The 13444-nt window shown below is 44.0% G+C and overlaps 1 protein-coding gene across 6 annotated transcripts in view; it reads right to left on the bottom strand.

Annotated features, from left to right (window-relative positions):
* TRABD2A (TraB domain containing 2A) overlaps window positions 1-13444 on the bottom strand; it is a 131050-nt gene that overhangs the window by 106109 nt on the left and 11497 nt on the right. The gene's annotated exons all lie outside the window — the stretch shown is intronic.

Below are 13444 nucleotides of genomic sequence, written 5' to 3'. Positions count from 1 at the left end.
TTGATCTCCATGCTTCGCTCCCAGTTGTAAGGCCTCACATTTAATAACACTAGATGACCCCAGTTTTCCAGGTGACTCAGCTCTGTTCTCACAACTGACTCATTATTTACCTCCGCTCCACCTGCAAGACCTCCATATTTGTGTAACCAACTATTGGGTATTTACATCACTAACAAAGCCACTGGGTAATGAAGGGATAAGAATGGATACCTTCAGTAACTTCTTTACAAGCATCTTCTAGCTTTCCTCCTCCCTAGTGGAAGATGACTTTTCATCTGCAGCCATTTTATGAGAATGATGACTTCCCCTGGGCTGCTTACAATAAGCCACTTTGATTTTGTCTAGTGTGTACTCCTATATAAGAGTATCAGCAGGAACAAAGTCAGAAGCCTTCAAATCTATGTATGTCAACATGATGGCGTTTATCACCAGAAAAATAATACTCTTATCAAGAAGTGAAATCACATTTGACTGACAAGGCCAGTTTTCCATTCCAGGGCAATTGGCCAGCATCATCCTCCTTTCTCTCAACTCTTTACCAGCTGCAGCGCCTATCAGCCTTTTTATGCTTTGAGCAAACTGAAGTTTGGGTAGTCTAACAAGCTACACACTAATTGTCCCAGAATAATGCTGATACAGTAGAGTTTCTTCCACTCCCCTGAAGTTTTTTGAGTGCCTATATTAATGATTCTAAGAGATCTTTGGCTTAGTCTCTAATATTCTGGACTGTAAATTAACCATTACTAATGTTTTGTATGTTTTAAAATACTGACTTTTAACATTTTTCCTAATTGCTGCAAGTCATTTCCTACTGGACCAGAAAATATTCCCTTATGACCAAGCTATGAATACACAGTCTTCTCCTTCCCAAACACCAAGAAATAGTTACTGGTTATTTCTGCCTTTTCTTTTTCATAAGCAACAATTTTTCAACCCTGTTCAGTATGGAGCATGTACTACTGCTAAGATATCATGAATCCCTGATACATTTACAGAATCCCTTCTTATTGTTCCAGACCCACTGCCCAAAGGCTCTTGATTGGTACCCTTCAGTTCCCTCATCAATTGTCGCATTTCCTTGAAGATTACTTGTTCACATTGCTTCCTCTATTTTTCCATTGGTCTTATTTTGGGGTTTTTATTGCTGCTTTCATCTCCTCTGTTAACTAAATTCTTTTAACTAAAGAATACATCTTTGCAAATGCAGAATTGTGATTTCTAACTGACCTAATATAGGACTCTTGAACAACTCCCAAATATTCACATTTTTATATTTAAGTTCTTCCACCAACTTTATTTGGCCTATAATTATTTTCAGTTTGGGGAAGTTGGGCCCCCTTAAAGCACCAATCATACATATTATTGGTTGAGACTATATGCTCCCTTTTCACATAGCAAATTAAGTTCGGTCACAATTACTTGTACAACCTTTTCAGTTCAGTAAGCAATTTTTTTTTATTAACCTGGATGAGGTCTGAAATTGCAAGCCAGCTGTGATAATTTCTAGATACAATTTTATATACCTTTGTGTTTTAGGTGAATAGGTTTCTTCCAGTGCTGAAAAAAAATATACCTGAAATACCTAAATGTAAGTAAAATTTTTCTCTTTCTTCTTCTCTGGCAGAGTTTCAAGGTGCTGCTCACCCAGGCATTGTATAATACTGGTAACAAGTACTTCCATCCCATGTTGCTGATCAGCTACAACCTTGAGCTTTCCGTGTCTTTTTTTTAACTTACCAACAGCTTCACAGCTAATAAAAAGATACGTGGTGTCAACCTCCCTTCTTTCTGCACTTCCTCCTTCCTAGAAAGCATGGCTGTAGCTACTTTTTTAAACATTCCAAACATGCAACTCATCCCACCAGACTCCAGCTATAATAACAGCCCATTTATCTTAATAAACAAGCTTTAAAAATTCACACAGGGATGAAATTTGTGATCACATTACCCTAGCCTCACAAGTTACTGTGCACAGGCTGAGCAGCAAAGGCTGTGCAGGAACCCAGACTTAAGCCATACTGTATGAATTATATTAGCAATTATTCCTCCATCACCAGCTCCCAATCACTCCTTCCATACCTGCATTTTGAAGGGTCAGGCCTTTGTGCAGATACTTGGGAAACTGGAAATGCAGTGCCCAGAGCAATTTGTTGAAACACTCAATCTGTCACAGGGCACAGACTGGTGAGAGTCTGGAAGCAAGCAGCCAGAATAGGAGGAATGGGTCTGCTTAGTCACCTGTCACCAATGCAAGACTGAAAGATACACTACTACCAGGTACCCATCATGGTCTCAAGAAGAGTACAGATATACCTCACCTCGAGATGTCTGCAACTGCTTGAGTAAAGAAATCTCAGCCTTAAAAATCCCCAGAGACCATTTTACCAGACATACCAACAGTGACAGTATTTCAGTTCCTCTCTCAAAGAGCTACAGAGGAATTTGGTATATTTCCACTTTGGGGGATACCCTGAAACTCCATGGGCAGGAATTTCCCCAGGCATACATGAAGTCAGATGGCATTGTTATATGACTGTAGGCATGGGATATCACAAATCTGAGGTTAATCAGTATACACAGGTGGTCAAACTGCTGCATATTGGCAGCAGAATGGGTTGCTTTAGTCAGAATAAGGTAAGAGCTTCAAAATTGAGCTCAGAACATCAGCAGCAAACCTCTGTCTATCCAGTGCTTGCTAAGGGCATGTCTTCCCTGCTGGGGCATCCCTGGTCAAGAGAGCTAGCAACCACAGTGTCAAACCTTCCCAAAGCTGTACAGCCCTAAGATATCTAGTGAAAGACCTGGGAGTGTTAGTTTTGTGCTGATCCTGTGCAACTGTGGAAAGCTAATCTGCTTTATCCTTCTTTACCATTGGATTCTGACATAACTTACCTGTCCTTCTGGGTGCACAGCAGAGGGGTAAAATTGTGGGAAGAGGCCAGTGGAATTTGAGCACCTGAGTGATTTAGCCTGCTTCCCCTGCCCCCAAAAACAAGTAGAAGAGAATCCAAAAGCAATAACAAAATCTTCTTTTTGTCCTGTTTCTTCAGGTGACTCAGGCCTCAATGGTATGAGGAAAGGTTTGCAGGTAAAGAGGCAGGAAGATGCTTAGGACAATGTCCAGATGAAACTTAAAATTTTCTCAGCAGTTAAAATCCCAGCAAAGTAAAGCTTTTACTTGAAACAACTGAAAATTTGGCCTACACTGAATCAGAGGAATCTAGGGTTGTAGTGTCAGTAGCAGGGTCCTTGACAACACACTGTGCTGGGACACATGCAGCAGCACATCACTGCAGGGCTGCAGCTATCTTGTAGTTTAGAGCTTCCAGCTTTATTTATATAATCAGTTCCCACAAGAAGTTCAAACACTTCCTCTGGGCTTGCAGGAAGCTCTTCAAAATGCCACCAAGATCCAAAAAGGCAAAGACAGGGAGCTGTAGCGATGCAGTCCCATGCTGCTTTGCCTCAAGTGTAAGTAAAAATAGCTTTGAGCCATGCTCAGAGCAGGTTTCTTGCTCAGCCAAGTGGAGCACACCAGGAAACCCATCTCTTTGCTGGGGGTAGTATGGCTTCCCTGTGTGACATCCCAGTAAGCCAACAAGTGCCACTTCGGAAAGGTGGAGGGAGTTAACCATACTTGGGACACTCTCAAGACAGTGACAATGCATGATACTCTCCTCATGAGCCACACATCTTAGAGGGGTCTCTCACTACACCTATTGCAAGTGGCCAGTGTGAGGACACCTTACCACCAGACGTACCCAGCAAAGGCAGCTAGCACCTCTGCTTTTACCTTTGGGAGACAGGAACAGCCATGGGATGAGGCTTGCTGTCTGGATCATGTAACACCTGGTAACACTGATTTATCTGCAGCAAAATCAGCCAGATTTGATGTATAGTTGTAAACGCAGTTGATTTCAGCTTTAACAGCCTGATGGTCCATAAAGATATATAAATATTTTTCTCACATGGTGCTGTTTGGGGGACACACTGAGAAATTATAAGTAATCCACACAGAAATTAAGGGTTTGAGTAAATAAGATGAAAATCAGAGTCTAGCACTGAGTCCACTGATGATGCAGCCTCTGTGCAAAAAGGATCATGCTCAGAAAGCAAAACAGGCTAACATAAAAACAAATAAATGCTTCCATTAAAAAGAAAAATAAATTTTTTTGCTAGAATGTTTTTGTAATGCATTTTGCAGAGAATTCATGTAAATCAAGTCTGAAACAGTGTATATTTTTTTGCCAATGGTTAATTTGAGTTCTGGCCAAAGCTAGAAATCCTGTTAATCTCGTTAGAGCAGAGTAAAGAAACTGAGAAATGCACAAGGCCAGCTGCCTAAATCTTCCCTTAAAGTTATAGGACAGGATTGTGATCACAGTATATTGCAGACTAAACACTGCTACACATTTGGTTTTAATTGACAGGACTGTTCTTGAGTTGCATGGATAGATGCCTTCATAAGTCTCTTCCTGGTTTCAGACTGCAAAGCCAACTGCTCCTATATGCTTGTCTATTCCCATTCGACCTCTGCATGCTCAAAAAAGGTAAGCCTCATGAAAAGGAACGAAATGTGGACATCTGCATGCGCCAGTAGGGATACTGCCAAGCTTAGGTCAGCTGACCTGTTCCTTATCAACTTCCAAGCCCACCTCCTGTTCCCAGCAAGCCAGTGAAACTGGAAAGCTGTTGTGTTTGAACACTACTTTTTCTGCCATTTGTCTCAGGTCGAGTCTCCAAGCATGCACCTGCACAGACAGCATGCTTCAGGAGACTGGATAGATGCACCATGACCCAGACTATAACCTGGACTGCAGGCACTGCATGCAGGATATTCACAAGTGCCAGGGTCAGGCTTTGGAAAGAAAAGGACTGTTGGACACCCAGTAGCACCATCTCACCTGGCAACCCATCAGGAAGAGTTGCTGCTTTCTAAGAGCACAGCACATGCAGGGCTGATGACAACACTAACCCAGAAGCCCAGCCTGCCCTGGCTTCTCTCTTCCGAAAGTGAGCAGGACAGCCAGGAGGAAGGAGAGTGGGCAGCCAGCTACTGGTGCTCTCAGCAGAGCCTGTCACCAGCTGAGTCCCACACAGGACACTTAATGAGGCCCACGTGGATGCACACTGTACCCACCAGCACTGCTGGAATAGCTCAGCATCTCCAGAGAGAAGTCATGACTTTTGTTTAAGCTACTCACTTGAGCCACCCCTCTGGGAAATGCAGGTTTTGGAAAAGACCTTCCCGCACCTGCCTAGTATAGCAGAAGCCCAGCACCCTATGTCCAACAATGGTAGAGCACCTACAGCGTGACTCTTCCCCTGGCACCTGCCCTCATATCCAAGCTGTCAGGGGCTAAAGGATATCCTGAGACAGAGATGGAACTTGGGACATGTATGAGACTCCCTGGTGCAACTACCCTTCATCCATCTGTCTAATCATTTTGAAACTGTTCACATGTCTTGGTGTCCAAACATCCTTCATCCAGACATACTGGAAATCACTGATGTCTTGTGTAGATGTGTATTTACCTGCTAAGCCTGCTGCCTGATAATAATTTTATTGAGGGACCCAATCTTTCCTTTGTTATCAAAAACAATTAAGAATTTTTCCTGCTGATTTCTTTCTGCATTAGGCAAGATAAAGCAATAGACATCATAAAATTGTGTTTCAGCCCCCTCATCCTACTTGCAATCAACCTTTCTAAATAGATAATAAAAACATCCATGAAGATTATAGTAAATAACTATAGGAATAAAGAAAATTGAAAGTCAACAAGTATAATGGAAACTCTATCATTTCCAAAAATCCTGATCACTTTTTGTGAGCTTTCAAGTTTATTTAGTAAAGGCAACAGCATCAATGAACAGACTTCTGAATAGAGTGTATAGCAGTAGGAATTTATAGAAATACAGGATCTACACATCATATACTGAAGATGTGAGAAAGATAGTTAGACCTGAAAATTTAAATGCAGATGAGAAACAGCTGTGTAAGTTACTGAAGACCTCTGGAGGATATGTTCTTTACCATACAGCATTCAGCATACATATCAACAACTCGGTGGGCAAAAAAAACCCAGCAACCCCAACTCTATCACTAATGTATTTTGCAGAAAAATTAAAGGTCAGGGGAGCAAAATAATTAGGGGAAGAGAGCAGAGGTGCTGTGTTATCTGGATCTCTTGTTAAAACAAGAATTGTCTGTTGGCATTGGCCAACGTCATCTTGGCCATAGAGCAGACAGGGACTGGACCACAACAACAAGGGTAGCACACGTTCTCTCTCTCTCTTTCCTGGGAAGCAGTGACAGTAAAAAGGACTTTGAATCCCCCAAGCATAAGCTCTCAGAAAACCACTGTGCCTGAAAGAACCACTGACAAACTCATATGCATAAACAAGGAAAGATGAGGATTAGCGATAATATCGCTGCACCAAGCACATGCATAACTGTCACAGTACAAGACAGGTGCTGTTAAGCCTGGGAAAACTTGGGGTAACAGTTAACATGTAGAAAACATGTCCCACTGGGAAAGGTTCAACAATTTGATTCATTTAACAAAAAATAACATTAAAGGACAAACTGATTGCAGTTGCAGTAGCCACACAAGGTAGAGAAAGGTGATAGCAGAGGCTTGGTGGTGGAATACAAACCCTCACAAAATCAAACAGTTGAAAGCTGAAGCTGGGATATATTCTTAGTCTGAATGTGTCCAGATTTGTTGAAGAAAACTAAAAGTTAGTCTCCGGAAACACTGCCATGGGACAGTAACCTTGTCACTGGGATACAGGAGCCAAGTGGGATCCCCATGGACCTGGCAATCCAGCCTGGGCCAAAAAGGAACTGTCCTACAGCTGCTGGACACAAGGGTTACAGCAGTGCAGTCCAGTTCTTAGACTAGAAAGGAAGTTGTCTTCTTCAACTCTGCAGGCATGTGCCTTTAGGTTGTCCAGAGCAGTTGCAACCTTGCTGTCCAAAGGAAAATTCCCACACTTTGGGTTTAGTAATGGACAGTAAGTAGCCAGCCCTCAGGATCAGGCATCAGATAGAGACACAGTGTCAGTCCACTGTGATCAATCACAGTAAGTCTGCACCAAGATCTGAGAACGTACAGACCAAAGTTTAGTACAAAGGCACCCAACAGCCTGATCAGCTGAATGTGACAAGCCCACATCGCCTCCCCACTCCACACTTCTCACTCCTCAGTGTTGGTTGAGTTGCTCCAAAAAGCATCCAGCCCAGAGCTTCTGTGTGCTCCCTTGAGCAGCCTCCAAAGCCCAGGACCCCTCTCAGCCCACTGACATGGTTGTGGTCCTCTGCAGCAACAGTACTCTCACCCTAAGCTAGAGGATCTCAGGTGTCATAGTGTGTTTGTCAACCAACCCTCCATCCTAGTGCTGACTTGCCAGAAGAGAGAGGGATAATCCAGCCATGAGTGCTCTCAGAACATTGCACAAAACTCATCGCCCAACACTTGCTAACTGGGAAAAGAGGAGAGTATATTGGCATGCTCACATTGTAACACTGGGAGCCAGCCACAGCAAGGCACTGTCTGTGGGAGCTGCAAGGAGAGACAAAGCCACCTTTACTGCCTGACATTGTCTATTTCTGCTGTGTAATATGCTGAGCAAAGAGCATTTTAAATGGAAAAATCCAGCTAGTTGATAGGGGTGATTGCAAGGAGTTTATAATAGCACATATGACCAGTGCAAACTGGTGCCACAGCAGAATCCACCATTTGGGATTTCAAAGCCCTACCACAGAGTCCAGGCTGTTTGAAACAAAGTTTCTACCCTTCTGAACGTGTAGACAGAAGATCAGCAACTGAATTCCCCTTTTACTCTTGCTTTGTGAAGAACCCTGAACTCCTCAGGTTGTTAATATGATCTTAATTAAACTCTAATTATGAGAATAGAAATGCGAAGCTTTAGCAATTTTGGTTCCCACCAGCCAGCCCATTCCCCATCTCTGATGTCTAGACATGGAGACTGTAGGTGTGTCTACACACAAACTGTAAACAAAATCAAATCTAGGTCACAGACTCCAGCAGACAAAGATGCAAATAGGATCAATTCAGTTGTTTCAGCTCCAGTTCATGTGCAGAAAACTGTGATGTTCCCATCACCTGAGGAAGAAGGGCGGTTCCTGAAGCATACAACTTGAAGTTACACCCTCAGGGCAGAAGATGCAATCAGGATACTGCAAGTAGTGTCCTGTCCAACTTGTTCAGCAAGTGCTCTGCTTCTCTGTCAGCTCTTTCATCAAGAAATTGCTCTTCATTTGCCTCCAAGTTTGGATCTGAACCACTACTTGCAGAGCTCCCAACAGGTGCCCCTCCTTGCTCTTTCTTTCTCTGAGGTTCTCTGTTACTGCTGTTGCCAAAGATGAACCTAAACTGGGACTCATGAGTGGAAACACTGCCAAATCTGACCTCATCTCCCTGGAAATTAAAGACACATTATAATTGATGAGCTCCGTGTTGCAAAAAAAGCCCTTTGTTTCAAATGAGGACACTAGCACAATTTTCTCCAATTTCATATCATATATTTTGGGCCTAATTTCAAGCCATCACAGCTGTCTCTCTAACTTACTTAGAAGGGGAAAAAAACAAACCAACCAACTCCCCCCCTCCACACATAACAAGGCAGTGGTTGTCTTGACTTATTACTTTCCCCACAGATGCGGACTGATCCTAAATAATAGTTTTATACCAGGAGCTATCAAGGGTGGCATACATAGATTAAGCAAGAAAAATGATGTTGCTGTTATATCAGGAAGGCTGTATTTGCTAAGTAGGAGTCTACAGCTCTCACAGTTGTATTAGTGATCTAGAATTTGGAAGAGCTGGGAACCCTTTACAGAAAAGCAGGAATCTCTCAGCACTTTGTTGATTGTAGAAGTTGCTCTTTGAGTAGAAACATGGACTATTCATGACCTAGTTAATGGAAAATTATCAGTTTTAGAAGCCCTTGCTTTGTTTCCTATCTGGAACTAACAGTATGAGGAAGTGGCTGAAAGATGCAAAAGACAAGACTTTCAAGTGCTCAGCCCCAGAGCTGGAGCCAGCATTTCAGGAGCAGTCAGTCCTTAGTGGCTCCCTGCTTTCTACTGACACTCAAGCAGCTTTGAAGACTACTTTTGAAGATGTATCCACACATTCAGATGCTTGGATAGGAACAGAGTGCTGTGGCAAGGTCTGGGACACAGGAAAGGCACATAGGGAAAACAATGCTCTAAATCAAGAACAACTAACAGGTGGAGTCTTCCAGCAAGAGTCTCAAGCTTGGAATAGCCAAACTGGTCAGGGTCTTGGCTAGGGAGTAGTTATGGGTGAACACTGTTTATACACTTAAGCCTTAGTCCCACACAGTGGGTAGACACAAGACCCAACTTCTTGTGTTCAAGCTCAAAACAGTCTGTGAGAAACACAGCCTGGACACCTGTAGTGGTTTGAGCTGGGTTTACAGCCAACCACCACAGATGGTTACGAGCAAAAGGCAGACTCATTAGGGGAAGAACGAAAAACCATACATTTATTACAGACACTAACAACACATAACAGAATAGGACAGTGAGAAGCATTGCCACATCTTGAGAACACCTTCCCCTCACCCCTCCCTTCTTCCTGGGCTCAGTTCTGCTCCTGATATCTCTACCTCCTCCCCCCCAGCGGTACAGGGGCAGGGAATGGGGGGGTGCAGTCAGTGCTGCCGCTTCTTCCATCTTTGGTAGAGAGAAGCTTCTGGAACTTGTTCCCTCTGCTCCATCGTGGTCCCCCTCTCCCAGAAGACAGTCCTCCACAGGAGTCTCTCTCCCACGGCTGCAGCCCTTCCTGAGCTGCTCCGGCGTGGGACACCCCCGCATGCTGCAATCCTCCCAGTGCTGAGTTGCAGCAGCAAGGGCTACTTTTTCCCACAAGACCCCAGCCTTCTTCGGGCACAGCACTTTGTTCAGCCAGGTGAAAATAAACACAGGCCACAAATCAATGTCTGCTCCACTGTAGATCTTCATGGGTGGCATGGGGGGGACGCCCTAACGTCTCACCACAGGATACAGGGGGGTCTCTGCTCTGGCACACCTCCCCCCCCCCCTCCTTTCTTCCTCCATTCCTCCACTGACCTTGGTGTTCACGCAGCTGCCACAGCTCCTCCTCACAAGTCCCACTGCTTGTCACCACGTCCCTTCTTAAATACATTATCACAGAGGTGCAGCTGATTGGCTCAGTTTCCAAACAGAGGTGGAGCTGACTTTGAGCTGGGGAAGCTTCGAGAAGCTTCTCACAGGGGGCTGCCCCTGCAGCCCCATTCCTTGCCTCAAAACAAAAAAGAACCCCATCACTCACTCAACCCAGGACAACACCACTTGAATGTGCCAAAACACAGCCTGTTTACAAGTGGATAGCATGGTACAGGCCATGTCCTGCTCATATATTCTGAGCCAATACCAAACTGATGTTCATGATACTACCGCTAGAGCCAACAGCAATGCAGCACAGGCTTTAGGCTGGAGCACTAATGCCTCCAATCCAGCAAACACATAAGCACATGCAGAACTTGAAAGGAGCAGTTAGGAGGTCTGAGGGATTGACTCCAGTTCTGGAAGTCAGCAGTGGCAGTTTGTGCATAGCTATAAAGCCTTTTATCTTCTAGAAGCCCGGATGCTGCTATGAATGAGACCTGCATCCTTATAGGTTACTGCAATAAGAGAGGCACTATCCATGAAAGAGGGTGGGATGGGAGGAGAAGTCTTTAAGACAAGCTAGGATAGAAACAGCATGAAACAGGAAAATAAACACCATGGCCCTGGTATGGAAACAGACTAATCTTTCCATACTCCCTAATGTTGCATAGATCTTGGAATAAGAGAGGGCAATTGAGGGAGCAGTAAAGTATTTCATATTGTGTATCATACAGAAATGATACTTCTATGGCTTGGCTATGTGAGCAGCTAACCCGAGCTGAGCAAAAACAGAGATTTGGCAGGTAAAATAAGAGAGCCATAAAACAAATTATTAAGAGGAAACTGGAATACATAAATACAGCCAAAGGAAAAGAGCCCCATGACAGGCAGGTAGCTGTTGTACGCATGGGGTTTTTTGCTTATTTTATTTTTGCCTTTCCTCACAAGAAGAAGGAAGTCTCTAGCCTAGGTTTGTCTGCACTTCACAGTTATTGAGCATTGTGCAACCCCATGGAGACAATCAATGAAAAACTGTTCTAGGCCTTCACCTTCAATAACATACTTACACCAACCAGGTCCAATAGTGGAGATCAAAAGAGGAACCTAGATAATAACAATGTATTGCTTGTAGAGTGGCCTAGGAATCCTCCTCACCAGGTAGTACAACTGTGTCCTAAGTGAAAGAAGGAGCAAACCCTATGCAGAAACATAAACTGAGTGCACTAAACTTGCTTCTCTGCCATGTAAATCACCTCTCTGCAACTCTGCTGCATCAAAAAAGCATTTCTTCTACAGGATTAGACCATTACTTATGGTTTTGTGTCCCCATTTTCCCCAGCAGAAGTTTGCAAGTCATCCCTGTGTGTTCGCTCACTTGAAAGGCAGACAGAGAAGTGGTCTGATATTGGGGGTCTCCAGATAGCAGCACAATACAAAAGGAAATAAATTTCAGAGAACCTATTTTAAAAATCTTTGTTTGGTTTATATTAAACACATAATTAACTCAAATGTCTGAACAAACTGAGAAGAAAGGTCTGAAATCAAGGATTTACAGAATTGCCAACCACGAGAGTTCACAAGTCAGGTTCTGAAATAACCGCAAAATTGGCTTAGAAACATAAAAATCATCTGCCTCTAGTTCTCCTTTTCCTCAAGCTGCTTGTATTGGAAATCTAGCAGTGGGCAGAAGTGAAGATGAGAATTTGCAGTGCAGTAGTTGCTCCAGACCTGTTCCCACAAGAGATAACATCTTCCTTCTCCCTGGAAGTGAGAAGGCTTGGGAGGAGCTGAAGTTCACAAGATGCACACACACATCTCCATCCACCATGTGGTAATCAGGGGTTGTGATTTTCCTAGCTAGAGTTAAGTTCTGGTTACCCTGACCAACTCAGCTGGGGTCTCACAATAAATGTCACCGAGTTGGGCAACTCTGGGTGTTGCATCTCTGTGTTTTCACCCAGTGCAGCTTCCCAGATTACATGGTGTTTTTTCCACCTACAAAACAGCACAGCAACAGCCACTCTTTGAAGAAAGTCATGTGAAGGCCTAAAGTAAGTATCAACAGTTGGATGAGCTTAACAGGGACATCATTTGCAACCTATATTTCTCAGCCTCTCTACCACTTTCTCACAAGACAGTGGAGAAAGCACATGCCCTCCCCACCCCATCCTTCTATCATGTTAAACCAGAAAGGCAGTGTCAGCAAAAGAAAAACACAGGCAATAATGTTAATAAAGCCTCAACCAGAGAAGAGGTGGAGGAGATGGGACTTCCCAGACATTCCTAGGGTGGCTGCAAGCAAACAGAACAGCACAGGGTTTCAAAGCACAGTGAAGAAAAAAACTGGAGATGCAAATGAGGCTGCCAAGCTCCAAACATTAATGCAGATGCCCTGCCTGCAGTTAAGGACTGCACAGGTGATGCACCCTGTGCTGCCATGCTATTCCCTGCACTGTGGTCCCCCACCAAGACTGGCTGGACTAGCAACACTTCTGACATCTGCCCCAAACTGCCCTTGCTGGCCTGCACCTCCCCTTCTGAAGTGTCTGAAGTGTAAACTCTGCATCAGTGCAAGTATAAGCTTCAGGATGCAGAAGAAAGGGTTGGGCATCAGTCAAAAATCTCCAGCCCCATGACCAAAGCTGTTCCCACCTTAGGGTACCAGGGCATAGCTGCAACAGCAGATCTCACCTATACCTAAGCAAATTTCACTTACTCTCCCCAGACTAGCACCTCCCTGTGGCAAAAGTACCCCATGCCAAGAGCAACCTTATGCCTTCTTGTGATCCCACCAGGCAGGCAGAGACAGTGACAGATGATGCTCCCTGGTGTATTTAGTTGAGAGGAGAGCCCATGACTGGCCCATCCAGCACAGGGACAACATAGAGGTCATACTACTTGCCTGGTGTGACACTGCATGAACAACAGTGATGAACTCCTGCTGGTTTGCAAACACAAAGGGACTTGCACTAGAGCCTGCGCTAGCCTATGGAGCTCCCTGCAGGAAGCTGTGCTGTGCTGACCTTCATCTGGTCTCAAAGGAAGGAAAAAAAAAAAAAACAACAAACAAACAAACAAAAACAACAACACAAAAAAAAAAAAAAAAAAAAAAAAAAAAAAAGACCAAAATCCACTTTTCCCAATGCAGAGGATAGGCCCCTATTTCTGAGGGCACTGAGAGGTCCACTGGGACACTTTTCCAACCAGTACTTACTTCTCAGCTTTACTCACAGCACCCCTGCTTCCCCCAAATGATCACAT

This window comes from Tyto alba, unplaced genomic scaffold, assembly GCF_018691265.1.
Source record: "Tyto alba isolate M040663 unplaced genomic scaffold, T.alba_DEE_v4.0 Super-Scaffold_13, whole genome shotgun sequence".
NCBI classification, from domain to species: Eukaryota; Metazoa; Chordata; class Aves; order Strigiformes; family Tytonidae; genus Tyto; species Tyto alba.
This window is presented reverse-complemented; position numbering and strand designations above follow the sequence as displayed.